This window comes from Aotus nancymaae, unplaced genomic scaffold (assembly GCF_030222135.1).
Source record: "Aotus nancymaae isolate 86718 unplaced genomic scaffold, 86718_ANA_hifiasm-v0.15.2.pri h1tg000115l, whole genome shotgun sequence".
Taxonomy (NCBI): domain Eukaryota; kingdom Metazoa; phylum Chordata; class Mammalia; order Primates; family Aotidae; genus Aotus; species Aotus nancymaae.
In genome coordinates, this window is record NW_026988530.1 from 8,294,947 (window position 1) to 8,321,607 (window position 26,661).

Genomic DNA, 26,661 nt, shown 5'->3' on the forward strand with positions numbered 1-26,661 from the left:
AATATTAACATCGTGTTGTCACTAAAATAATGTGTATAGACTATTCAAGTGTGTTGTCGGGGTTTTGTGGAAGGACAGAACTAATAGGATAGATATATGTATATAATGGGGAGTTAATATTATGTATTAACTCACACAATCACACGGTCTCACAATAGGTTCTGCAAGTTGAGAAGCAAAGAAAGCCAGTCGGAGTCCCAAAACTGAAGAACTGAGAGTCTGATGTTCAAGGGCAGGAAGCATCCGGCATGAGTGAAAGATTTAGGCTGACAGGCTAGACGAGTCTAGTCTTTTCACATTTTTCTGCCTGCTTTATATTCTAGCCACATTGGAGGTTAATTGTATGGTGCCCGCCCAGACTGAGGGTGGGTCTGCCTCTCCCAGTCCACTGACTCAAATGTTAACCTCCTTTGGCAACACCCTCAAAGATGCACCCAGGATCAATATTTTGCATCCTTCAATCCAATCAAAGTGACAGTATTAACCACCAGATCAAGTTATTAAATGTATTTCTGAGACGTGTCTTAAAGCAAAAGTGACCAAAAGCAGAGCGATAGACCTTAATCTTCCTGAAAGTAGTTTTGAGATACGTTACAGAGCAAAAGTGCTTGAAATTAGACCAATAGACCTGAATCTTTTATTGGTGCTGTGAATGTTTAATTAAAAAGCAATCTTAGCCCTCATTTGAAAAGCTCCCAGAAGTAATTCCCCCTTGACAACTACCATAGTTCAGAGGGAAAAGTTGTGTCTTGTCTTCAATTCTAACTTATCTTTTCATAGCAACTTGAAAAGTCAGATATTTAATGGTCATGAATACCCACATTCACAATGTTTTCTATTTATCAAACATTAAATCAAGATTGGGTGTATTGTCAATTATTGACTGTATGTAAACAGTATTTGTGTGATATTTACATACATCCTTTTTATTTGCACATCAAAATCCTACTTGTGACAAATAGAATGATTGCTGCTTGTTATTGATCCCAAACATCTTTATCCAATCTTATATATTTTTTAATACAACAACTTATTCAGAAGAGGTCTAGAACAATGTTTTTTTTAATTGTACTTTAGGTTCTGGGGTACATGTGCAGATTATGCAGGATTGTTGCATAGGTACATACGTGGCAATGTGGTTTGCTGCCTCCATTCCCCCCGTCACCTGTATCTGGCATTCCTTCCCATGCTATCTCTCCCCAACCTCCCCACCCCCCGTTGTCACTCCCTTAGCACCCCAACAGACCCCAGTGTGTGATGCTCCCCTCCCTGTGTCCATGTGTTCTCATTGTTCAACATCCGCCTATGAGTGAGAACATGCCGTGTTTGATTTTCTGTTCTTGTGTCGATTTGCTGAGAAGGATGGTTGCCAGATTCATCCATGTCCCTACAAAGGACACAATGTTTTTTAAAACATTGTTACATACTTCCCCTTATGCTAATTGCCTATACACTAGGAATGATTCAGATCAGAACATTCCTTCCTGCTTCAGCAAAATATTTACCATAAGCACAGATGATTGTTCTTCCACAATGTATACCTTTAATAGTTATCTGCTTTTGTCTCCTTCCACTGTCCCCTATGCACTATGTTCCAGTCGGGTCTTCTTTCTCCTGCTCAGAAAGGCCCAGCTTTTGCTTTCCCAAGAGACTTTTCTTGAACTTGCCCCACTATCTTCACATGAATAGAGGCAGCTGTCCTCTATTTTCCCACTGCCACCTCCTTCTTGTTAGCCAGATGTCAATTAAAGGTGTCTCCCCAGTGATATCTATCTTCTCAATTGAATTACCACACCCCTGGTCAGTCACTGTCACATCCAGAAGCAGTATTAAAAACAATTGGCCGGGCGCGGTGGCTCACGCCTGTAATCCCAGCACTTTGGGAGGCCAAGGCGGGTGGATCACGAGGTCAAGAGATCGAGACCATCCTGGTCAACATGGTTGAAACCCTGTCTCTACTAAAAATACAAGAAATTAGCTGGGCATGGTGGCATGTGCCTGTAGTCCCAGCTACTCAGGAGGCTGAGGCAGGAGAATTGCTTGAACTCAGGAGGTGGAGGTTGTGGTGAGCTGAGATTGTGCCATTGCACTCCAGCCTGAGTAACAAGAGCGAAACTTCATCTCAAAAAAATAATGTGATAATCTGTAAAGCATAAGCATCAATCAGAAGGGACACAGGCTATACAAACAGGTATGGCTGTGCTGGTACACAATCGCTGAGCATCTTCCTTGACAATATTAAGCTCTTCTGTTCTCTTTAAAGCATTATCACTATCTGAAATTAATCTTGACTTGGCTGATGTTTGCCTTCTCCTGATAAGAGGATACTGCCAGGCATGGTGGCTCACACCTGTAATCCCAGCAATTTGGGAGGCTGTGGTAGGTGGATTGCTTCAGCCCAGAAGTTTTAGACCAGCCTGGGAAACATGGTTAAACCATATCTCTACAAAAAATACAAAAATAGCCAGGTGTGTTAGTGTGTGCCAGTAGTCCCAGCAACTAGGGAGGTTGAGGTGGGAGGATTGCTTGAACCCTGGAGGTCGGGAATGCAGCAAGCCAAGATTGCCACTGCTTTCCAGCCTGGCAACAGAGTGAGGCACTTTCTCAAAAAAAAAAAAGAAAGAAAGGAAAATAAATATGCTCTCTGAAAGCAGAATTTTCTTCATTACTGTATCCCTAGTACCTGGATTAAAATTTGGCACATAATATGTATTAAATACAGAATATGCTATGTGCTTGGTTTTGCTCTGAAGAGCACAACTTTGAGGGCTATCCCCATAGCTTTAGTCACCTATGCGCCATTGTCAACAGCATTAGATTGACACACAGGAAAATGTTATTTTGTTCTTCTCCTAGGTGAAGTTAAATGAGTTTAACAGATGGATAGATAACTGAAATTTGCCTAAAGATGGTTGGTACAAAAGCATCAGTGGCCCCTTGCCATTGTTTGAGAGAAGCTGAGAGACTTGGTAAATTCTGACCAGGTCAAGACACTTTCCATTCCCACCCAGGCCTACCAGTGGGTCATGGATCACATGCTGACATTTGAACACTTTTGTAGAGCAATATATGACTTCAGGTCAATTAACGTCCAAATTTTCACTCATCAGAATTTATAGACTTTCAAAGTATATTAATTTGCATTATTTTTCATATGAAAGATAAGTAAAAATTTTAAAATTAGCAAGATTAGGTTAAAACAGTATGGAAAAGTCAATCAATAAAACCAGAATGTTGAGCAAGATTTATAAGAATAAGATCAAATTACAGGTAAGGAGGGTAGTCACAGAGTTTACTTGATGCTTATAAAATACTAAACACTCTTCCAAAAATTCTTTATGAAACAAGGGTAACAGTGCCTACCATAGGCTTTGTTGTAAGAAATAATAAGGTACTTGTGAAGAATTTACCACACACTGTCTGGCAATGTAGTAAATAATAAATATTGCTATATTGTTATTAACCATTTCAGCAATTAAAAAACAGATACAAGGTACAACTCCAATAGTTATAGGACTTTAAAATCTTACTATTCTGAGAATGTTCTACAAGTCTTCACACTCAAAAAATGAGTAAGAAATGTCAACCCAGCACCACGTCATTAAGCACTAGTTCTCTACGTTTTTAACCTCTCTTAAAGTAATAACTTCAGGAGGAGAAATCAGTTTAAAAGTTTATAATGTCTGTGAAAATTTTTCTTTCTAAGCTGCACTCCAATATTCCAAAAAAATAACCTTGGAGTGATTCAACAGATAAAAGAGACTTTAGAGTGTGACCTCCTGGTTTTACAGAGGAGGAGAGGACATCTCAGAGGTTAAGCCATTGAACAAGAGTCCTACAGCTACTTTACATCAATCCAGTGATGTTTACTGAGCATTGACTATGTGCAAAGTAACCTGCCTGTTATTACAAGAAATAAAACATAAGTAAGGCATAAGTTCTTCCTCTAAATAGTTTATAATAATAGGAGAGGAGGAAACACAAGTGTCAATAAATAACAGAAAACACGACATAGATTGTCAAGAAAAAGGAGCAAACAAGATGTTCTAATGGAACAGAAAAGAGATCACTTCTGCTTAGATGCAAAATAGCAAAGCATTTTCAAAAAAAATCTTGTAGATGAGCTTTGCATACTGGATTGGCTTTCAGCATGCTGAGCTGAAAGGAATGGTTATGCTTCCAGGTAGAAGGATTAAAAGAAGCAAAGTTACGAGGAGAACTTTTAGGGCAAATTTAGGGTCCACGGAGCTTTCCAATGAGATTAGTCCATTGAGGACAGAAAGGGCAAAAACTCAATTAAGAATCTACAAAGAGGATTGAATTCCCCTGTGGCTGGCCTTGAACACCAGATAGAGAAGTTTAAACTTAATTCATCAAGTTTAGGGGACTCTGTTGGCTCTTTATCAGGAGAATTGCTTTCTAAAAACTGTGGTTTGGGAAGAAAGATCTGCAAATGCTATGAGGAACGTTTTGTATCGAGGAGAAACTAGAAGTGGGTAGATGATTTTATTTTGCGTTAACATAGGGAATACTTTAGCATTTGACAATGGTCATAGAAAGAAGAGGAGAGAAACAAAAGATATAGCACAGTAGAGTTGATTCCATTTAGCAACCTACTGAATTTAGGATCATTAGAAAGAGTCAAAGATAAAGGAAAAAGGTAGAGCCTTTAACAGTAGGTAACACCAACAGCAGAGAAAAAAGTGGGGAGAAAAGATAACTGGTTTAATCACTGGGCTTAAGCCTGGTGTACTGATAATGTAGTTTACTCATTCAAGTGGAGATACATTTATATAATAAGAGGTTGGAAAAGCAGGTAGAGGACACATAAAAGAGACAGAGGTTAGAAAGCTAGGTTTTGGAATGATCCCTATGGACTCAAAAATATCTTCAGAGCAGGTAAAAAAAAAAAAGGGGGGGGTAAAGAGAAAGAACAGCTGAAGACACAGTGTTTGGGACAGTTTTTTTAAAAACTCTTTTTATAGTAAGACGAAAAGTAATCAGAAAAAGACAAAAATACAGTGCGCTTGAAAAAACGGAGAAAGAATCTCAGGAATACAGGAGATGTTTGGAGGAGTGAGTGGTGGAAAATGCCTGTTTCCCCCTCCTTCCCTCTTCCCAGACATGCCTCCGCTGGTCCAGCACTGGACATTTGTCAGGCGACATTACGAGAACCTACAGAGAACCGCAGAAAGGGAGAGAAAAATCATGAGTGAGCCACCACACAACTGGGGCCAGAGGCTTCAGGTTTGGAAAGTGAGAAGCTCCCGAATGGCAGGATATGAGAATTTCTTGAACAAGAAAAGAAATGTCAGTGGGAAAGAGAAAATGCAAACAAAATAAAGGATCTAGGAAAGCAATTTTTTTTTTTTTTTTTTTTTTTTTTTTTGAGACGGAGTTTCGCTCGTTACCCAGGCTGGAGTGCAATGGCGCGATCTCGGCTCACTGCAACCTCCACCTCCTGGGTTCTGGCAATTCTCCTGCCTCAGCCTCCCGAGTAGCTGGGACTACAGGCTTCGCCATCATGCCCAGTTAATTTTTGTATTTTTAGTGGAGACGGGGTTTCACCATGTTGACCAGGATGGTCTCCATCTCTCAACCTCATAATCCACCCACCTCGGCCGGCAATGTGTTTTAAAATGTGGAAAGAGGCCGGGCGCGGTGGCTCAAGCCTGTAATCCCAGCACTTTGGGAGGCCGAGGCGGGTGGATCACGAGGTCAAGAGATCGAGACCATCCTGGTCAACATGGTGAAACCCTGTCTCTACTAATACAAAAAAATAGCTGGGCACGGTGGCGCGTGCCTGTAATCCCAGCTACTCAGGAGGCTGAGGCAGGAGAATTGCCTGAACCCAGGAGGCGGAGGTTGCGGTGAGCCGAGATCGCGCCATTGCACTCCAGCCTGGGTATCAAGAGTGAAACTCCGTCTCAAAAAAAAAAAAAAAAAAAAAAAAAAAGTGGAAAGAAATGGAATCAAGAACATAAATAGGATTATTATTATTATTATTATTATTATGGATAAGAGCACTATGTTTTAGTTTGTCCTTAGAGGTGAAAAGTATTTCAGTTCTGGTCAAAATTTACTAAGTGCCTATTACCATGCCCCATATTCTGTGTACTGGAATTAGAGATACAAACTATAGAAGATATGCTTCCCTTAAAGAACTCATCACGTAGCAGGAGGGGCACTCTAATCAACGAGGCAAATGAAAATAATCACTTTACAAAACTCCACTATGGTAGAGCTCTGAAGTTAGTGCTATGGAAATGGCGACGACTGAGTCATTGATTCCATCCATAGAAACAGATGAAAACATTTCCTAACCACTGACTTCTGTTTATGACTAAAGTAAAAACCAGGATTTTTGCCAAGTAACCAAATTGTGGGAGGGAAATTTGGGCAGAGAATATGTGAGCTAAGTCACAGATAACTGGGGGAAAAGGGAAAGGAGAGTGATGCAGACTCATTGAAAACATTGATTCATAAAGAGGAAAACAATAACAATTGAGAGAATTTGTGAACCAGGACTTGGTGTTCTCATTAAAGAGGAGAGCCTATATCGGAGAGAGCCCAGGCAAAAGGAGGTTTGAAATGTGACAGTGTCAAGGAATGGGAAAGGGTTAACAAGAAATGAATAAGGGCTGTGACCTGTAGTTAAGAGTTTAGGCCTCATGAATTTTGAGTGAGCCAGGAAACATGGGTATTTTTCTCAATCATCAGGGGCTCACAAAGAATGTGAAAAACCATCTTTCCTGACTCCTAGTGAATGTTTTCTCCATTAAAATATAGTCTGTGCATCGCTTAATGATGAGGACATGTTCTGGGAAATGCTTTGTTCAGTGATTTTGCTATTGTGCAAACATCATAGAGTGTACTTATACAAGACTAGGTGGCACACCATGCTACACACCTAGGCTATATGGCACAGTCTATTGCTCCTAATGTAAGCAACTGTAATACAATAGCAAGTATTTGTGTATCTAAACGTATCTAAACAGAAAAGAAACAATAAAAATGTACTGTAAAATATTGTTTAAACGATATATCTGTGTAGTACACTTACCATGAATAAAGCCTGCAGGACTGGAAGCCGCTCTGGAGGAACCTGTGAGTGAGTGAGAAATGAATGTGAAGGCCCAGGACATTACTGTAAACTACTATAGCCTTCACAAACACTGTATACTAAAACGACACTACATTTCCTTTTTAAAAAAGTAATTGAGCTACAACATTTCAATGGCTACAGTGTCACTAAGCAATAGGAATTTTTCAGTTTTGTTATAATCTTATGGAACCATTGGCCTCTAAGTGACTCATTGTTGACCAAAATATCATGTGGAGCATGACTGCACAATCTTGTCTAGAGAGGCTTGGCTGATATCATGCCCTGGTGGAGGGCATAGTGCATGCAGACAGTATTACTAGCCATATGACTTGCAAATGCCTAGAAAAATTGTTGGTCGATAAGCTACCCTCTTCAGGTCCTTACTAGAATCAACTAAGTAGTTACAGATAAAAAATAATAAGACTAGGAGATTTAAAGCAACACGTTCTTCTGGAGCAAAACTTAGTTCAGCAAAATTTAATTTCACTAACACCGTTCAGAATCAATGAAGCACAGAGTTGTGGGAGGTCAAGGAAGCAGTCACTAACTCTGAATCCAAAACCTGAAGAACCAGCGACTCTCCTCCTCCCACGACCACCTTGCACATTCATGCATTCATGCTTGGCCTTTACCTAATAGGTTCCACTGATACCTTTTCAAACATTTTGTATATTTTATACGTATACAAAAATAAAAGTAGTAAAATGAGCACGTACATACTTGTTACCTAGCTTTAATAATTGTAATCTTTTTTTTTTTAAAGAGAAAGAGAGAGAATGAGGAGGAGGAAAAAGGAAGAGAAAGAGAGAGAGAGAATGGGGAGGAGGAAAAAGGAAAAGAAAGAGGGAGAGAGAATGGGAGTATTGCTTTCTTGCCCAGGCTAGAATGCAATTTAGTAATGGGTATTGAAAACCTCTTGTATACTGATAATTATACTTAATGATGTAGTCAGGAAGGAATAAGGGAAGAAGATAACAAACAAACAGCCAACCAATATTTAATTTAAACCTATGAAATGCTATGCGATTACTGAGGAGTGATTTACTTCCAATTATATAGTCACTTTTGGAATAGGTGTGAGATGGTAATACATGTTTTGTGTATTTGAAGTGGAGAGTTCTATAAATGTTTATTAAGTTTACTTGTTCCGGGTCTGAGTTCAAGTCCTGAATATCCTTGTTAATTTTCTATCTGTTTATCTATAGAATCGTTAGCTCTTCTTGTTACATTGATCCTTTTGCCATTATGTAATGTCCTTCTTTGCCTCTTTTGATCTTTGTTGCTTTAAAGTCTACTTTATCAGAGGCGAGAATTGCATCTCCTGCTTTTTGTTTATTTGTTTATTTTTACTCTCTGGTTGGTAAATCTTCCTCCTTCTCTTTGAGTCTTTGTGTATTGTTGCATGTAAGATGGGTCTGGATGCAGCATACCGATGGGTTTTGGCCTTTTATCCAATTGCAATATATATAAGTTTAATTTAATAATTGTAATCTAATGGCCAGCCTAGGCTGATGAGCATTATGTTTCTTTCACACTTTAAAAGGGCTTTGTGGATACTTAATGGAGTTGTAAAAAAGGTGGCAAAAGTATTCAAGAGAAGAGAAGCTATTTCATGAATATAAATAGGACATACAAGTTTACCTGGACTGTAACATATAAAACTAAAGATTGCCAAAGCCTCTTTCAAATATACATGGAATTAACTGTAATCAGAACACAGAACTAATTGTATTTCATCCTTACCAAGGACCAATAAAATTATAGGAGCTTAAAATTCCCCCGAGAGAGTTTAGATAAGTTCAAAATAATTTTTGATTACACTATAATTTAACGCTGAAATGATATTCTATGGGAAGCTATTAATTTCCATCTGTGATGATCATTAAAAATATCATCGGCATCCATTTATCTTGGGGAATAGGGCTGTCACTTAAGTATCTTTCTATTTTATTCATTTATTTGTGTATTAAGTCAAACTACACTATGTGGGGTTCAAGTAGGCATACTAAATTCTAAGTTATTTACTCAGTTTTTAGTACAGAAATGTATTAATTTTTTAATTCAGTGTTAGTGCAGTTTATGTGATAGGGATTTACATGGAACACGGTGTTATGTTTTTATGAATTTTGTCAAACATTGTTAATTTAATCAATTTATAAAATATGCAGATTTATTATATACGTATGTATATACACACACACATCTGATTATTAAAACAACCTTTAATCCTAGTTGATTTCCCTTAGTTCTGTACAAATGAGGGGCAACCTATTCACTGCTTCTCATCCTAACTCACAATTCAGCTCCTTCCAGCTCAGGGGAATATTGTGATTTTGTGTGTTAACTGACTCAGAAAATCACATGACTTTGTTTTACTTTTCCCACCTCCACCTCCATGCAACTTTCTTTGATCTCCAACCAATCTCAGATTAGCAAATATTGCTTTACCCAAATTCTTCTTTGATATAAATATACATCCTGCTAAATCAATTCCTCCCACTTCTGATTATTATTCAATTAGTTGAAAATGTTTCTCACCTCCCTCTTTAGACATTTTTGAGAAAAATAATCATCTCAATTATGACTCACAAATGTGAGTGGGGTGGTGGTTATCTACCTCTAGCAATAAAAAGGAAAATCATGAGTTTTGAAGCAAAATTATATGTAACAAGAAGCAAATTATATTAACTTTTAAAACCCTAACACTGTCCTGTTGTTCTTTTTAAAGTTATTTTCATTTTCTTTGCCATCCTTTAATAATTAATATGCCTTGCCTCAAATGCCAGCACATAAAACAAATCTTTTTTTTTATTGCATTTTAGGTTTTGGGGTACATGTGAAGAACATGTGAGATTGTTGCATAGGTACACACGTGGCAGTGTGATTTGCTGCCTTCCTCCCCTTCACCTATATCTGGCATTTCTCCCCATGCTATTTCTCCCCAACTCCCCACCCCCCGCTGTCCCTCCCCTATTTCCCCCCAACAGACCCCAGTGTGTAGTGCTCTCCTCCCTGTGCCCATGTGTTCTCATTGTTCAACACCCGCCTATAGGTGAGAACATGCGGTGTTTGATTTTCTGTTCTTGTGTCAGTTTGCTGAGAATGATGGTTTCCAGGTTCATCCATGTCCCTACAAAGGACACAAACTTATCATTTTTGATGGCTGCATAATATTCCATGGTGTGTATGTGCCACATTTTTCCTGTCTGTCAAGTCTATCATCGATGGGCATTTGGGTTGGTTCCAGGTCTTTGCTATTGTAAACTGTGCTGCAATGAACATTCGTGTGCATGTGTCCTTATAGTAGAACGAATCTTTAATTTAAATGTTTATTTATCAAATAATAAGGGCACTGTGCTAGGCTAGGGGTACACAGTGGTGAACAAAACTAGACATGGCCCCTGACCTCGTGAAGCATACTGACAGGTATAGAAGAGAGATATTAATCAAATATTCCTACTAATAAATGCACAAAAACAATCTGGGGCAAATGCTGTAAAGTAATGAAACAGAGTTCTAGGAAACACTATAAGCAAATAAATCTGACCTGGATTTGAGGCTTAGGTAAGCAAAGCTTAAATTGAGACCTGAGGGATAACTATTAACTAGGAAAGAGAAGGCTCTGAACTCTAGAAAGAGTGAAAAGAAAGTGTAACATGAAGGAAGAAGGCCAATGTGTCTGGAGTTAGAAGATGCTATCAAGAATATCATGGGATAAAGCTTGTGGCACACTATACAGGAGCCTTTAGGATATGGGGAAGATTAAGATCCAATCTTTAAGGTAATGAGAATCCAATAATGAGTTTCCACTGTGAATATGTGTGAGTGTGCCCATGTGTGATGTGCATGTGTAGAGAAGTGACATGATCAAATATTCATAGTCAAAATATCACACTGATTGCAAGTAGAGAAATCCTAAACACGTTTTTATTAATGTGTCCTTTTTTATCACTAGAATTACAAAATACGTTCTCTTGATTACCAGTGTAAAGTTTTCGTCTATATTATGTGCAAAATTCATTTATTTGGCTAATCAAGAAATCGAACAAAGATGTTTAGCATTATTGTAAGATGAAGTACCATCCAAATACCAAATATATTATAAAAAGACCAGGAAAAATAACCAATATGATAGGTGCACCAGCTAATTCCTTAGGCTATTTATTAGATATTTGCATATTCCTTATTTTTTTTTTACTTTTTTTCTTTAAAGGGATGTTTCTGATTCATACACACAATCATACAATTATGTATTACTTTCTGAAAATTGATATTTAATTGGTATCATGATATTTGATTGGTCCAAATAACTCTTGCGTCCAAAAGAATAAAGCTTATTTTGTCTATAATGTAGAGGACCAAATGTATAGTTTCACTATATTTCTAACAAAATGAAAACCATCAGTCTTTGCTAACTATAACTAATTATGAACACTATGAACACATAAGTGAGTATACAATTAACTATGTACTTTGAATATTAACATTGCAAAGTTGTTTCCATAGAAACATTGAGCTGTAAGCTCCTGGAGAAAAAGGATTACATTTTTATTTACTTTACTATTTTAGAGCCTAACAAAGGGTTTAGAACACAGTGGAATCAATTAATGCTTGTTATTCTACTACACAAGTGTTTTCAAATCTATTTTAGTTACAACTTCATCTACTTGTTTAATACTCAAAGCAAAGTTTTTCATTTAAAAAATTATTTATTTATTTATTTATTTATTTATTTATTTATTTATTTATTTATTTTTGGAGGGAGTCTCACTGTCACCAGACTGGAGTGTAGCAGTACAATTTCAGCATCTCAGCTCAATGCAACCTGTGCCTCTTGGGTTCAAGAGATTCTCCTGCCTCAGCCTCCTAAGTAGGTGGGACTGCAGGCATGCACCACCACTCCCAGCTAATTTTGTTTTTTTTTGTATTTAATAGAGATGGGATTTCACCATGTTGACCAGAATGGTCTGGATCTCCTGACCTCGTGATCTGCCTACCTTGGCCTCCCAAAGTGCTGGAATTACAGGTGTGAGCCTCTGAGCCTGGCCCAAAATTATTTCTTAAAAGAGATGATTTGAAGTAAACTTGATGACTGTCTAGTCAAATATTTTGAAATTAATATGCATTTAATATTTTTACTTATCTTAAAATATAATCACGTTTTTTCACATATAATAAACTAGATAGCTTTAATTAAATTTAATGACCTCATTACAGGAATACCAACCATTCCAATCTGCTTAGGTCTGAGGAGTTTCCAAGAATTGCGGCTGTCCTGCTAAAATTTGAAAAGTCTCAGGCAAACTGGGACATTAATTGCTAAAATATTGTCATAAGTAACTAACAAGGGTCAATTGTCCTTTATGTTTAATTAAGACTCTTCTCTTGTCTTTATTGTAATGGTCTATTTATTTAATTGGGAACTTCCAGGGTAAACATGAAAAATTAACACTACTTATTCTTCAAAACTATAATTTATTCATATTCCAGTTTGGAACAAAGTTTGGGCCAGATTACATGAGTTATTCACAGTTTCTTTTCTAATGTTTACTTATAGTCATTGAAATAGTTTGAGTACTTCAAAATCATTCATTTGAATCAAACAAGTTTTAGGAGAATGTGGTTAATACATCTTGTCAGACAAATTTTCAATTTGGTCTGGATTTGTAGCTTAGCAGTTCATAACGGGAAGATATCGTATCATGGAACAAGCTAAAGAGACATTTTCATATCTTCTCAAATGGTTTATGAACAGTATGTTTGGAAATAGAAAATGAATTGATAAACATGATTCTCAGCATCTACAGTGGCTGCTGAAATGAAGAAAGCAGTACTAACAGAAATGCACTGAAATAAGACAGGAGACAAAAGATAGCATATTTTCTCAACAATATAGTTAGAAAAAGAAACTGAAAATTTCCAGCTTGATTCAACACAATGTTGGAGCTATGTGTAGGCATATAATTAAAGACAAAGAGAAACTGGCTATATTTTGGTCTTTTTAATGAAGTATTTTAAAAGAGCAAATTAATGGCTTCATAATGGAATGGAGAGTCACAATACATTGAGACAATGTCCACTAAAATCTACTCTGACTTGAGGCATCGAAAACTCTTCTTTATTTCTTTTGTTTTCAAAGCAGTGTTTGGAGCAAATTTCAATCCCATACAGGGTTCATTGAATATAATCAAAACAAACAGTACATTGTTTTCTAGGAAGAACAACAACAAAAAATCATTAAAAAGAAATCGTTTATCTCTTCCTTTTTTTTACACGAAAATTAATTGCAAAAAAATGTATTCTCAGTGTGATAGAGTGGGAAGTTCAGCCCTAGAATCCCTGATCCATGGGAGTCAGAGGCCAAGGTGACAGGGGACACAAGGTAGACGGTCTTGTATGTCACTGTGTGTGTGTTATTTGAAGAATGAGTGTTACATTTAAATGAGTGTCACATTTAAATGCCAGATTGGTGCTGTCATACATAACTGAACTTTTCAACAAGGCAGACGGGTACTTACTGAGGGATTTGGAAAGCTGAAAATACATAACTAGGGAAGTTAACTATAAATAATACAATCCATGTATGCAAATACCAAAGAAACTTGTGTTAAATTAAATCACTGGCAGCTTTAAAAGTTTATTTGTGTTTCTTCAACATTCTTTCCCACTGGTGTACTTCATCAAAATATATTGAGTTAGTTAAATAGGGAAATAGTGTTATACAAAATGCCCCTCAGAGCCTTTAAACTAATAAAATGCTGTGTGTTGCTCCAAACACAGTCCCATCAGTACACAAAGGCTACATTTTGCCAAAAACCATATAGTCAGTAGACTGCAAGGTATCACAGTTTAAATTTTGAAGCTTATCTTTCACATATTAAAACAGTTTGATCAGCTCAGTTAAAAACTGTAATTTAAAAACTGTAATTAATTTTTTATACACACGCCCCAGAATGGACACCATTTGCTTAGTACTCAGGAAGCTATAATTTAAATGACAATTTTGGGTACTTCTGAGGATGAATTTTTAAAAATACAAAAATTGTATATACAAACACAAATTAAAACCAACTGATGATCTACCCTTCAAGGTTATTCTCAATTATAAAATTGTAGTCTTAGTCAGAGGATACTAAGAAGTATGACTATCATAGCAAAAAAATTCATATTAAACAGTATATCAATAACTTTATGTTATGTCAATAACATAAAGTTTTGGAAAAAACCAAGGCTCTTAAAAATATTGGTTCATGATGATATGGACAAAGTAATTTAAGTGATTATCCATTACTAGGTGAAAACTTATCTAACACATGTGTTATGCATGTCCTTTGGGAAATTCCATTGTGGAGTCATCTTACTCTCAAAAAAGATGAATTAGTAATGTATTCAGGAAGATATGTTACTTAAAATCACAGGTTTTATTTATTTATAGTATGTTAATTTAAATCATCAGCAAATTTTAGTAAAAATCATGTAATGAGAATGTATTCAATATAGATGCTGTTATAATAAAACCTCATAATTTGTGAGAATTTGAAGCAATTTTGATTAATATGAGAATTTTCTGTGCCCCTCCATTATTTCACACCATAGAAAAAGCCCAGAACCTTGGCTAATATAGTTTATTTACAACCACCTCCACCGATATGTATTCAGTAATGCATTTAACATAGGTTTCAAAGCATTTTTCTTACTTCAAAATAGACTACCTTCAGGAAGAATCCTTAGGGATCATCTAGTAACCTTCTTAACCCAAAGCTACTTATCCCAAGACAGATTATGTAAAATTGTTAATTCTTAAAACATTTGATATAAGAGAATTCTTCAATAAAGCCATCTGAGCCTGAATATTTCTTGGTTTTAAATTACAAACCTAGTTTCTTTAATATTTATTAACAGTTTTAGGGTTATGCAAACTATCATTGTTTTTTTGTTGTTGTTTTTTTGTTGTTGTTTTTTTTTGAGACAGAGTCTTGCTCTGTTGCCAGGCACCAGGCTGAAGTGCAGTGGCGCAATCTCAGCTCATTGCAACCTCTGCCTCCCAGGTTCAAGCAATTCTCCTGCCTCAGCCTCCCGAGTAGCTGGGACTACACACGCGTGCCACCATGCCCAGCTAATTTTTCTATTTTTTTAATAGAGACAGGGTTTCACCATGTTGGCCAGGATGGTCTCGATCTCTTGACCTCATGATCTGCCCGCCTCGGCCTCCCAAAGTGCTGAGATTACAGGCATGAGCCACTGCGCCCGGCCCAAACTATCATTCTTATATTGAGTGAGTTGTGCTAGTTCTGTTTTCTGAAGAATTAGCTTATTATTTCACCAAAGTTGTCAATTTGTCGTGTGTACAGTGGTCTCTAGCAATCCCTTATTTTTCTTTTAATGTATTCAGGGCTTATGGTGATATCCTGTTTAATTCTTGATATTTGTAATTTGGACTTTCTCTTTTTCTTTGTCAGTCTTACTAGAGATTTATTAATTTTATTGATCTTTTGTTTTCAATTTTATTGGGTTTTGCTATTATCATTATGAATTCTTCCTTTATCTTGGTATTTTGCTCTTTTTTCTCTGTTTCTTGAGGTGGGAGTTTAAAGTATTAGTTAAGACTTTTTTCTCTAGTGTATACATTTGGTGCTATAAACTTCCTTCTTCATATATAGGCTGTAAATGTGCCCCACAAATGTTAATATGTTGATTTTTGTCTTCTTTACTTGACATTTTCTCCTTTACCATGGATTATTTAAAAGTGTTGTTTTATTTCCAAGTGTTTGGAAAAAGATTTTACTGTTACTGATTTCTAGTATAATTTTATTGTGGTTGAACACAATTTGTAGGATATCGAGTTTTTCCAATTTTTTGAGTTTTGGTTTATAACCCAGGATATGGTGTATCTTGACATATTCTGTAGGACTTAAAAATACTGTAGCCGCCCCCCCTTATCTATGAGGAATACATTTCAGGACCCCCAGCTGATGACTGAAACTGCAGATAGTGCTGACCGTCATTGCCTTCCATCAGAACATGTTTGTGTTCATGTCTTCCATTCACAAATTTAATGGCTATCCCATCTTAACTAAGCACTTATCACGCACTTATTATAACTTTGACTTTAACTTTTGCAGTCAACAGTGCAACTAGCACAGATTGTTTTTTCTTTCTTTACAATTTCATGAACAGGAGACTTGTTTTTACCGTAGATCTCAGCAACCTTAGCATATAATTTTTTTCTTCAAGTCAATTTTTACTTACAGTCAAATTGACTTGACTTTACGGATCTTTTCACATAAAGGGAGCACTTTACAGCTTCTCTTTGGCATATCTGAATTGCCAACATTACCACTCTTGAACTTTAGGGCTATTACTAAGTAAAAATATGCATTACTTGCACACAAGCACTGCAATAGTGCTACAGTTGATCTGACACAGTAGACAGCTAATCAGTGACTAAGGAACAGGGAGCATCACAAGGTAGCATGGCTATGCTGGCCAAGGGCTGATTCATGTCCCAGGCACAATGGAGTAGGACAGCATGAGGTCTCATCACACTACTCAAAATGGCACCCAATTTAAAACTTATCAACTGTTTATTTCTGTAATTTTCCGTTTAATATAATATTTTCAGACTATGTGGTTGACTGCAGGTAACTGAAATCATGAAAAATGACATGACAGATAAAGGGAGGTAGCTTACTTTAATGTGTGCTCTTCTGATGTTGGATGAAATGTTCTTTAAATGTCAATTTGATTCTGTTAGTTGACGATGTTTTTAGGTTCTTTCATAGCCTGCTGATTTTCTGCTTAGTTGTTCTAGTACGACATACCTCTTTCCAACATTTTACTTTCAGCCTATGCCAATAGAAACAAAGTCAGTTTCTTACAGAAAGCATTGAGTTGGGTCATGTTTTTTAATTCATCATGGTAATCTTTGTCTTTAATTGGTGAATTTACCTGGGGTCACCAACCCCTGGGCCACAGACTGATCCTGGTCTATGGCCTGTTGGAAACTGGAAGGCACAGCAGAAAATGAGCCAGCATTTCCACCTGAGCTCTGCCTCCTGTCAGATCAGATGCCAGAATTAGATTATCACTGGAGCGCAAACCTATTGTGAACTGTGCTTGTGAGGAATCTAAGTTGCCTTCTCCTTAGGAGAATCTAACTAATGCCTGATTATCTGAGGTGGAGCAGTTTCATCGCAAAACCATCCCCCACTCCAACCCGTGGTCCATTCTGTGGAAAAATTGTCTTCCACAAAACTGGGCCAGGCGCCCTGACTCAGGCGTGTAATCCCAGCACCCTAGGAGGCCGAGGAGGGGGATCACCTGAGGTCAGGTTTCAAGACCAGCCTGGCCAACACGGCAAAACTCCCTCTCTACTAAAAATACAAATATTTGCCCAGAGTGGTGGCGCATGCCTGAAATCCCACCTACTTGGGAGGCTGAGGCAGGAGAATCACTTGAACCCAGGAGGTGGAGGTTGCAGTGAGTTGAGATGGCACCACTGCACTCCAGCCTGGGTGACAACGTGAGACTCTGTCCCAAAAAAAAAAAAAAGTTGTCCTTGGTGCCATAAAGGTTGGGGACTGCTGATTTAGACCATTCACACTTAATGTAATAATTAATATTTTACGGCTTACATATGTTTATAAATATTTTGTTTAATGTTTGTTCTCTGTTTTATAATTTTCTTGCCTTCCTGTGGATTACTTCACCATTTTTTAGAATTTCATTTTAACTAATTTTTAATGCATCCCTTTGTAAACCTTTGTGGTGGTTGCCATAGGTATTGTGTTATGTATACATAACTTATCTCTGTCTACTGGTGTCATCATTTTGTCAGCCCAAGAGAGGTGTAAAAAACTTGCCTTCCTTTATGTTCTTCCATTTATAAAATCATTAAATTATTCCACTTATGAAATTGCTAAGCTTTTGTTTATTTTTTTTTGAGACGGAGTCTCGCACTGTCACCCAGGCTGTAGTGCAGTGGCTCAATAATGGCTCACTACAATTAGTATTTTTTTCTAATACAGTTTTAGAACCACATCAAATAGTGTCATAATTTTTGTGTCAAATCACCATTTTCAAAAACTGAAAAAGAGAGAAAATCAGTTGTTTTTACTCATATTTTGTTTACCATGTTTTATCTCTTTTCCTGATGTCCCAATGATTCTGTCTGCATCATTTCCTTTCTGTTCAGGGAACATCATTTGTCATTATTTTAGATTAATTTTGCTGACCACAAGTTCTCTTCGTTATTTTTTTTTCAGTCTTTAATGACTTACCTTCCCCCTGATTCCTGACAGATATTTTCACTGGACATAAAAAATGTTGTGCCTCGTTCTTGTCTTTATAGTTTCTAATAAGAAATTCCTTGTTACTCAAATTGTTTTCCCACTACAAGTAAGGGTTTTTTTTCTCTCTCACTGTGTTTAAGACTTTTTTTTTTTTTTTTTTTTTTTTTTTTGAGTCGGAGTTTCGCTCTTGATACCCAGGCTGGAGTGCAATGGCGCGATCTCGGCTCACCGCAACCTCCGCCTCCTGGGTTCAGGCAATTCTCCTGCCTCAGCCTCCTGAGTAGCTGGGATTACAGGCACGCGCCACCGTGCCCAGCTAATTTTTTGTATTAGTAGAGACGGGGTTTCACCATGTTGACCAGGATGGTCTCGATCTCTTGACCTCGTGATCCACCCGCCTCGGCCTCCCAAAGTGCTGGGATTACAGGCTTGAGCCACCGCGCCCGGCCAAGACTTTTTTTTTTAATCTTTAGTTTTCAGAAGTTTTACTAGATGTGTTGGTGTGGATTGCCTTAGGTTTACATTATTTGAGGAGTGCTCTACTTCTTAAAACTTTAGGTTTATAACTTTCTCCAAATTTGGGAAGCGTTAAGCCATTATATACGCAAGTGTTCTTTGAGCCCCGCCCTCTTTTGCTTCTCCTTCTGGAATTCCCATGACACAAAAGTTAGATCTTTTGTTAAAGTCCCAAAGTGCCTGAAACTATCCATTTTTTTTCAGTCTTTTCTCTGTGATTTCTATTGTTCTACCTTATAGTTCCATAATTCCTTCATCTGTTTTCTCTATTCTGCTAATCTTTTCAGTTTTTTCAATGTATTTTTTTTAGTTCTAAAATTTCTATTTGGTTATTCTTTGTATCTTCTATTTACTTGCTGAGACATTCAATTCCTTTGCTGTGACTCTATTTTTTTTTTATTTAAGTGAATTCAGAATTTCTCCTTGAAGCTCTTTAAAAATAACTGCTTTAGGGAGGAGAAGGGAGGGTTTAAAAATAATAACTGCTTTAAAACATTTATCAAATAACTCTAGCATCTCTGTCTTCTCAATGTTGCATCTATTTATTTAGTTTTTTTTTTTTTTTTCATTCATTTGAGATCTTTCTGATTCTTGGAATATTTAGTGATTTTTTAATTAATCCTGGACATTGTGGGTACCATATTATCAATTCTGGATCTTATTTAAACCTCCTATTTTAGCTGGCTTTCTCTGATACCACTCTACAGGTGAAAAGGGGCTCTTACTACGTTACTTAGGCCAGGGTAGAAGCTCAGGTTCTCAACTTGGTCTTCACTGATAAATAAGACGGGGGCTCCCCCTCATTGTCCTTAGCCAGAGGTGGAAATTTTAGTTACTCACTAAATCTCCACTGAGATCTCCCTGGCTGGGAGGGTTAGGAGTGTCTTACTACCTCTCCAAATAGCCTTCATTGATACCGCAAGGGATAAGGAAGTTGCTTCATTATTGCTGGTTGGTAGTGAAAGCCCTGACTTTCCACTATACCTCTTATGACACCACCCCAAAGAGGAGAAGGGTACTTCATTAATTCTTACTGTTGAGGGAGGTCTAGGTTCCACAAATGGTCTCTCCTGACACTCCTGTGAGATGGGGGCTGTTACTGCCCTGTGAGGAAGAATGTGCCTGTCACTGCTGTATGAAGAAGAAATTCTCCACTCCCTACTCAACCTTCTCTGACACCATAATAGCAGGTGAGTTGGGGCACTTTATTACAGCCTGGGATGGATGGCTGTCTAGGCTATCCACTCAGCCTTTTCTGACGTGGTCAGGGCAGGGTCACAGTTTTTTCTGTAATGTTTAGCTGGAGTAGAATCATTGTTGTCCAAAAGCATTTAGTCTTGTAGGACTGCCCTTTCTGTGGTCCTTTGGCTAGAGGAAGTAGGTTCACGCTGTGGCTTTCCCATGTTGCCAGCTGATATGCTTAGGCTTTGTGTCCCCACCCAAATCTCATATTGAATTGTAATCACCTGGTGTTGAGGGAGAGACCTGGTGGGAGAGGATCATGGGGCAGTTTCTTTCATGCTGTTCTCATGATAGTGAGTGAGTTCTCATTAGATCTTATGGTTTATAAGGCAGTTTTCCCTGCTCTTGCATGCTGTCCCTCACCTGCCACCATGTAAGATGTGCCTGCTTCTTCTTCCACCATGATTATAAGTTTCCTGAGGCGTCCTGAGCCATGTGAAACTGTGAGTCGATTAAACCTTTTTTTCTTTATAAATTATCCAGTCTCAGGCAGTTCTTTATAGCCGTGTGAAAACAGACTAATAAACCAGCTGTTTAGCATACATGAGGCAAGAAGAAAACCACCTTCCTTGGGTCCTATGGTCCCTGAGTGGTTTGATTCATTGTTCTACCCCTCAATCTTCTTATGTTTGTTTTATGTATACTATTGAAAATTTTTAGGTGTATTTAGTAGGAGGAATAAGGAAAAATATGCATCTACTTTATCTTTCCAGAAGTAGAGGTCTTCTCTTCATTGTCTTTTAGTATTTATTTCACTAAGATTACTGTGTTAAAACAGATCTATACCACTTGCTTCTAAGAATGGGGAATAGTCACATACTGTTCTTGGATTTTAAATTTTGAATCCATATCACTACTTATTTAAACTAACAAAGAGTGAGCACTTATAACACAGTATGTTAAACAGACATTATAATACATGTACTGTAGTTTAGGGGTCTGATGCCGTGTATGCCCACCCCAAATCTCATCTTGAATTGTAGCTCTCATAATCCCGACTTGTCCTGGGAGGGACCTGGTGGATGGTAATTGAATCTTAGGGATAGGTCTTTCCCATGCTGTTTTCACAATAGTGAGTAAGTCTCATGAGATGTGATGGTTTTATAAAGGGCAGTTCAGCTGCACACACTCCTTTGTGGGCCGCCGTGTAAGACGTAACTTTGCTCCTCCTTCAACTTCCACCATGATTGTGAGGTCTCCTCAGCCATGCAGAACTGTGAGGCTACTAAACCTCTTTTTCTTTATAAATTAGACAGTCTCAGGTATTTCTTCATAGCACTATGACAATGAACTAATACAGGATCCAAAACAATTTTAGGATGTAAGTGCTGCTTTCAGTGACACCATCTGCAGATTCTTTTCCTATTCTGAGATCCTTTGCAAAAATGTTACATGAGGTTTCCTACATTTTCCAAAAGCTTTGAGTGGTTGTAAAACTATAGTATATGTTATATATAGCCTTTTGTTTCAAAAAATGGAATACCCTTTCTGCCCTTTTTCTTGTACAGGAAAAAAAAAAGACTGACAAATTTAAAATTGAAGTCATATATGCTATGAAAATTCATCTCAAAAAATTTATTCGGAGGTCACAAACTGCTTGTGGCATTAATGGCAATATAAAGAGTGCAATTTAACAGATCTGAGGCATCGAGAAATCTTTCTTCAAAAAGAGCTCAAGCGCATTATAGGAGATAACCCAGATTTAATTGGCAAGTGCTTAAGGGCTTCTCTTTGAGATACTCTTTCCTTCAGATCTGATAAGAAGTGGGAGCATTTGTAAGAAACCCCTTTGAAAAATAAGGTGTTAAGATTAGGTAGCAAAACTATTAAACAGTTTCCTTTTGTTAAGCTCTGCCAGCTCATAAAGGGTTGAAAGAGTGACACTGGAAAGCAGGTGACCTGACGGAATATTCCTAAGAGTGGGATCAGGACACAGCAAGAGAGTACTCCTAAAGAAAAAAAGAAGAAGAAGAGAAAGCAGTGATTGAAGAGAATAAGAGTTTTACAGAACTGAAATAGTTCTTGGAGTGAGTTTTTGCTGACAAAAAAAGACGCATTTTAAGGTGGATTTTGGGGTTATTTTTACTTTTAAAGATAAAAGAGGGCCATATATATAATAGTCAGTGACAGGATTCCAAAAGAGGGGAGCTCTTAGTTTGAAGATATTCTTGATCCCTTTTAAACAGAAATGGAGTACACCTGTATGAAAATGAATTAAAGCCAGGAGGCAATAAAACCTGGCCAATAGCTGCTTGAATAGCTGCCCTGGAAGTTGGCCAAAAACAGATTAGATTAACTTTGAAAAAGAGAATCAATAACAACTGCAGATTATTTCAAGGCATAGCTCAAACCTAGTTCATTGGAAATGAAAACTGAATAATAAAAGATATGATATGCAAACACATGAAAACTGTTTGAAGATGTTAAATTACTGTGACAAAACAGTCAGAAAATAAGCAGCAATAATTTCATCTTCATGAAAAAAATACATGTTCTGTTAACTAAAATAAACAAGAAATGGATCACTTTTGGAATTGTAAGAACAGAAGCACAAAAAAGATTAATAGATCTTGAAATAATATTTAGATTCACAAGTGCCCTGTACACTATAAGTCAGTTGCAAGTGAGGCGATATTTTGTATTATTTTATTTCATTTTACATTCTGAGATATATGTGCAAGATGTACAGGTTTGTTACATAGGTAAATGTGTGCCATGGTGGTTTGCTGCACCTATCAACCCATCACCTACGTATTAAGTCAAGCATGCTTTAGCTATTTTTTCTTATGTGCTCCCTCCCTCTGCCACACCGAAGAGGCCCCAATGTGTGTTGTTCCCCTCTCTGTGTTCGTGTGTTCTCATTGTTCAGCTCCCACTTATAAATGAGAAAATGTGGTATTTGGTTTTCTGCTCTTGCATTTGTTTGCTGAGGGTAGTAACTTCCAGCTCCATCCATGTCCCTGCAAAAAATGAAATCTCATTCCTTTTTATGGCTGCATAATATTCCATGGTGTATATATACCATATTTTCTTTATCTAGTCTTTCTTTGATGGACATTTGGGTTGCTTCCATGTCTTTGCTCTTGTGAATAGTGTAGCAATGAACAAACACATGCATGTATCTTTGCAATATAATGATTTATATTCCTTTGAGTATATACTCAGTAATGAAATTGCTGGATAAAATGATATTTCTGTCTTCAGTTCTTTGAAGAATCACCACACTGTCTTTCACAATGGTTGAACTAATTTGCATTCCCACAAACTGCAAAAGCATTCCTATTTCTCCACAGTCTGTTATTTCTTGACTTGTAATAATCACCATTCTGACTGGCGTGAGATGGTATCTCATTGTGGTTTTGATTTGCATTTCTTTAATGGCCAGTCATGTTGAGCTTTTTGTCATATGTTTGTTGGTTGCATAAGTGTCTTTTTTTTTTTTTTTTAGAAGTGTCTGTTTATGTCTTTTGCCCACTTTTTAATGTTTTTTTTTTTTCTTGGAAATTTAAGTTCCTTGTAGATTCTGAATATTAGGCTTTTGTCAGATGCATAGATTGCAAAAATTTTCTCCCATTCTGTAGGTTGTCTGTTCATGCTGATGATAGTTTATTTTTTGCTGTGCAGAAGTGCTTTAGTTTAATTAGATGCCATTTGTCAATTTTTGATTGGGTTGCAATTGCTTTCCACGTTTTTGTCATGAAATCTTTGCCCATGTCTATGTCCTGAATGGTATTGCCTAGATTTTCTTCTAAGGTTTTTATAGTTTGAGGTTTTACATTTAAAGCTTTAATCCATCTTGAGTTAATTTTTTTATAAGATGTAAGAAAAGGGTCCAGTTTTGATTTTCTGCATATGGCTAGCCAGTTCTCCCAGCACCATTTGTTAAATAGGAAATCCATTCCCCATTGCTTGTTTTTGTCAGGTTTGTCAAAGATCAGATGGTTGTAGATGTGTAATCTCATTTCTGAGTTGTCTATTCTGTTCCATCAGTCTATGTGTCAGGATTTTGTACCAGTATCATGCTGTTTTGGTTAATGTAGCCTTGTAGGATAGTTTGAATCATGTAGGATGATGTTTCTAGTTTTATTCTTTTTGTTTAAGATTGTCTTGAGTATAAAGGCTCTTTTTTGGTTACATATGAATTTTAAAGTAGTATTTTTTTTCTAATTATATGAAGAATGCCAATGGTAGTTTGATGGGAATAGCATTGAATCTATCAATTACATTAGGCAGTATGGTTATTTTCATGATATTGATTCTTTCTATCCATGAGCATGGAATGTTTTTCTATTTGTTTGTATTCTCTCTGATTTTCTTAAACAGTGGTTTCCAGTTCTCCTTGAAGAGGTCCTTTACTTCCCTTGTTAGCTGTATTCCTAGGTATTTCCTTTTCTTTGTAGCAATTGTGAATGGGAGTTCATTCTTGATTTGGTTCTCTGCTTGTTTATTGTTGGTGTATAGGAATATTTGTGATTTTTGCACACTGATTTTGTATCCTAAGACTTTGCTGAAGTCGCTTATTAGCTTGAGAAGCCTTTGGGCTGAAATGATCCTGTTTTCTAGATATAAGATTATGTCATCTGCAGACAGAGACAGTTTGACTTCCTCTCTTTCTATTTTAATATCCTTTATCATTTTTTCTTTCCTGATAGCCCTGGCCAGAACTTCCAATACTATATTGAATAGGAGTGGTTACAGAGGGCATCATGTGATGTGCTGGTTTTCAAAGGGAATGCTTCCAGCTTTTGCCCATTCGGTATGAAATTGGCTATGGGTTTGTCATAAATTGCTCTTATTATTTTGAGGTATGTTCCATCAATACCCAGTTTATTGAGAGTTTTTAACATAAAGGGATGTTGAATTTATCAAAGGCCTTTTCTGTGTCTATTGAGATAATCATGTGGTTTTTTTGTCTTTAGTTCTGTTTATGTGTGGTGATCTTGATTAACTATTTTTCAAAAAAATTTTTCATTAAAAGTCTCCCTCACAATTGTTCAGATCAAGCAGTGGAATTATTTATGAATTTGAATACTGTAGATTCAATGAGAATCATATGGAATTTTTTAAGAATAATAAACAGTTTGATTAGGTCCCATTTGTCTATTTTGGCTTTTGTTGCCAGTGCTTTTGGTGTTTTGGTTATGAAGTCCTTGCCTACGCCTATGTCCTGAATGGTTTTGCCTAGGTTTTCTTCTAGGGTTTTTATGGTGTTAGGTCTTATGTTTAAGTCTTTAATCCATCTGGAGTTAATTTTAGTGTAAGGTGTCAGGAAGGGGTCCAGTTTCTGATTTCTGCATATGGCTAGCCAGTTTTCCCAACACCACTTATTAAACAGGGACTCCTTTCCCCATTGCTTGTTTTTGTCAGTTTTGTCAAAGATCAGATGGTTGTAGATATGTTGTGTTGCCTCCAAGGCCTCTGTTCTGTTCCATTGGTCTATATCTCTGTTTTGGTACCAGTACCATGCTGTTTTGATTACTGTAGCCTTGTAGTATAGTTTGCTGTCCAGTAGTATGATGCCTCCTGTTTTGTTCTTTTTGCTTAGAATTGACTTGGCTATGCGGGCTCTCTTTTGGTTCCATATGAAGTTTAAGGTGGTTTTTTCTAGTTCTGTGAAGAAGGTCATTGGTAGCTTGATGGGGATAGCGTTGAATCTGTAAATTACTTTGGGCAGTATGGCCATTTTCACGATATTGATTCTTCCTAACCATGAACATGGAATGTTTCTCCATCTGTTTGTGTCCTCTCTTATGTCGTTGAGCAATGGTTTGTAGTTCTCCTTGAAGAGGTCCTTCACATTCTTTGTTAGTTGTATTCCTAGGCATTTTATTCCCTTTGTAGCAATTGTGAATGGCAGTTCATTCTTGATTTGGCTCTCTTTAAGTCTGTTATTGGTGTATAGGAATGCTTGTGATTTTTGCATATTGGTTTTGTATCCTGAGACTTTGCTGAAGTTGCTTATCAAACTCCACAGCTTCTGCACGGCAAAAGAAACAGTCATTAGAGTGAATCGGAAACCAACAGAATGGGAAAAAATTTTTGCAGCTTACCCATCTGACAAAGGGCTGATATCCAGAATTTACAAAGAACTAAAACAGATTTACAAGAAAAAAACAAATAAGCCCATTCAAAAGTGGGTGAAGGATATGAAGAGATACTTTACAAAAGAAGACATACATGAGGCCAACAAACATATGAAAAAATGCTCATCATCACTGGTCATTAGAGAAATGCAAATCAAAACTACACTGAGATACCATCTCAAGCCAGTCAGAATGGTGATCATTAAAAAATCTGGAGACAACAGATGCTGGAGAGGATGTGGTGAAATAGGAACACTTTTACACTGTTGGTGGGAGTGTAAATTAGCTCAACCATTGTGGAAGACAGTGTGGTGATTCCTCAAGGACCTAAAAATGCAAATTCCATTTGACCCAGCAATCCCATTACTGGGTATATATCCAAAGGATTATAAATCATTCTACTATAAGGACAAATGCACACGAA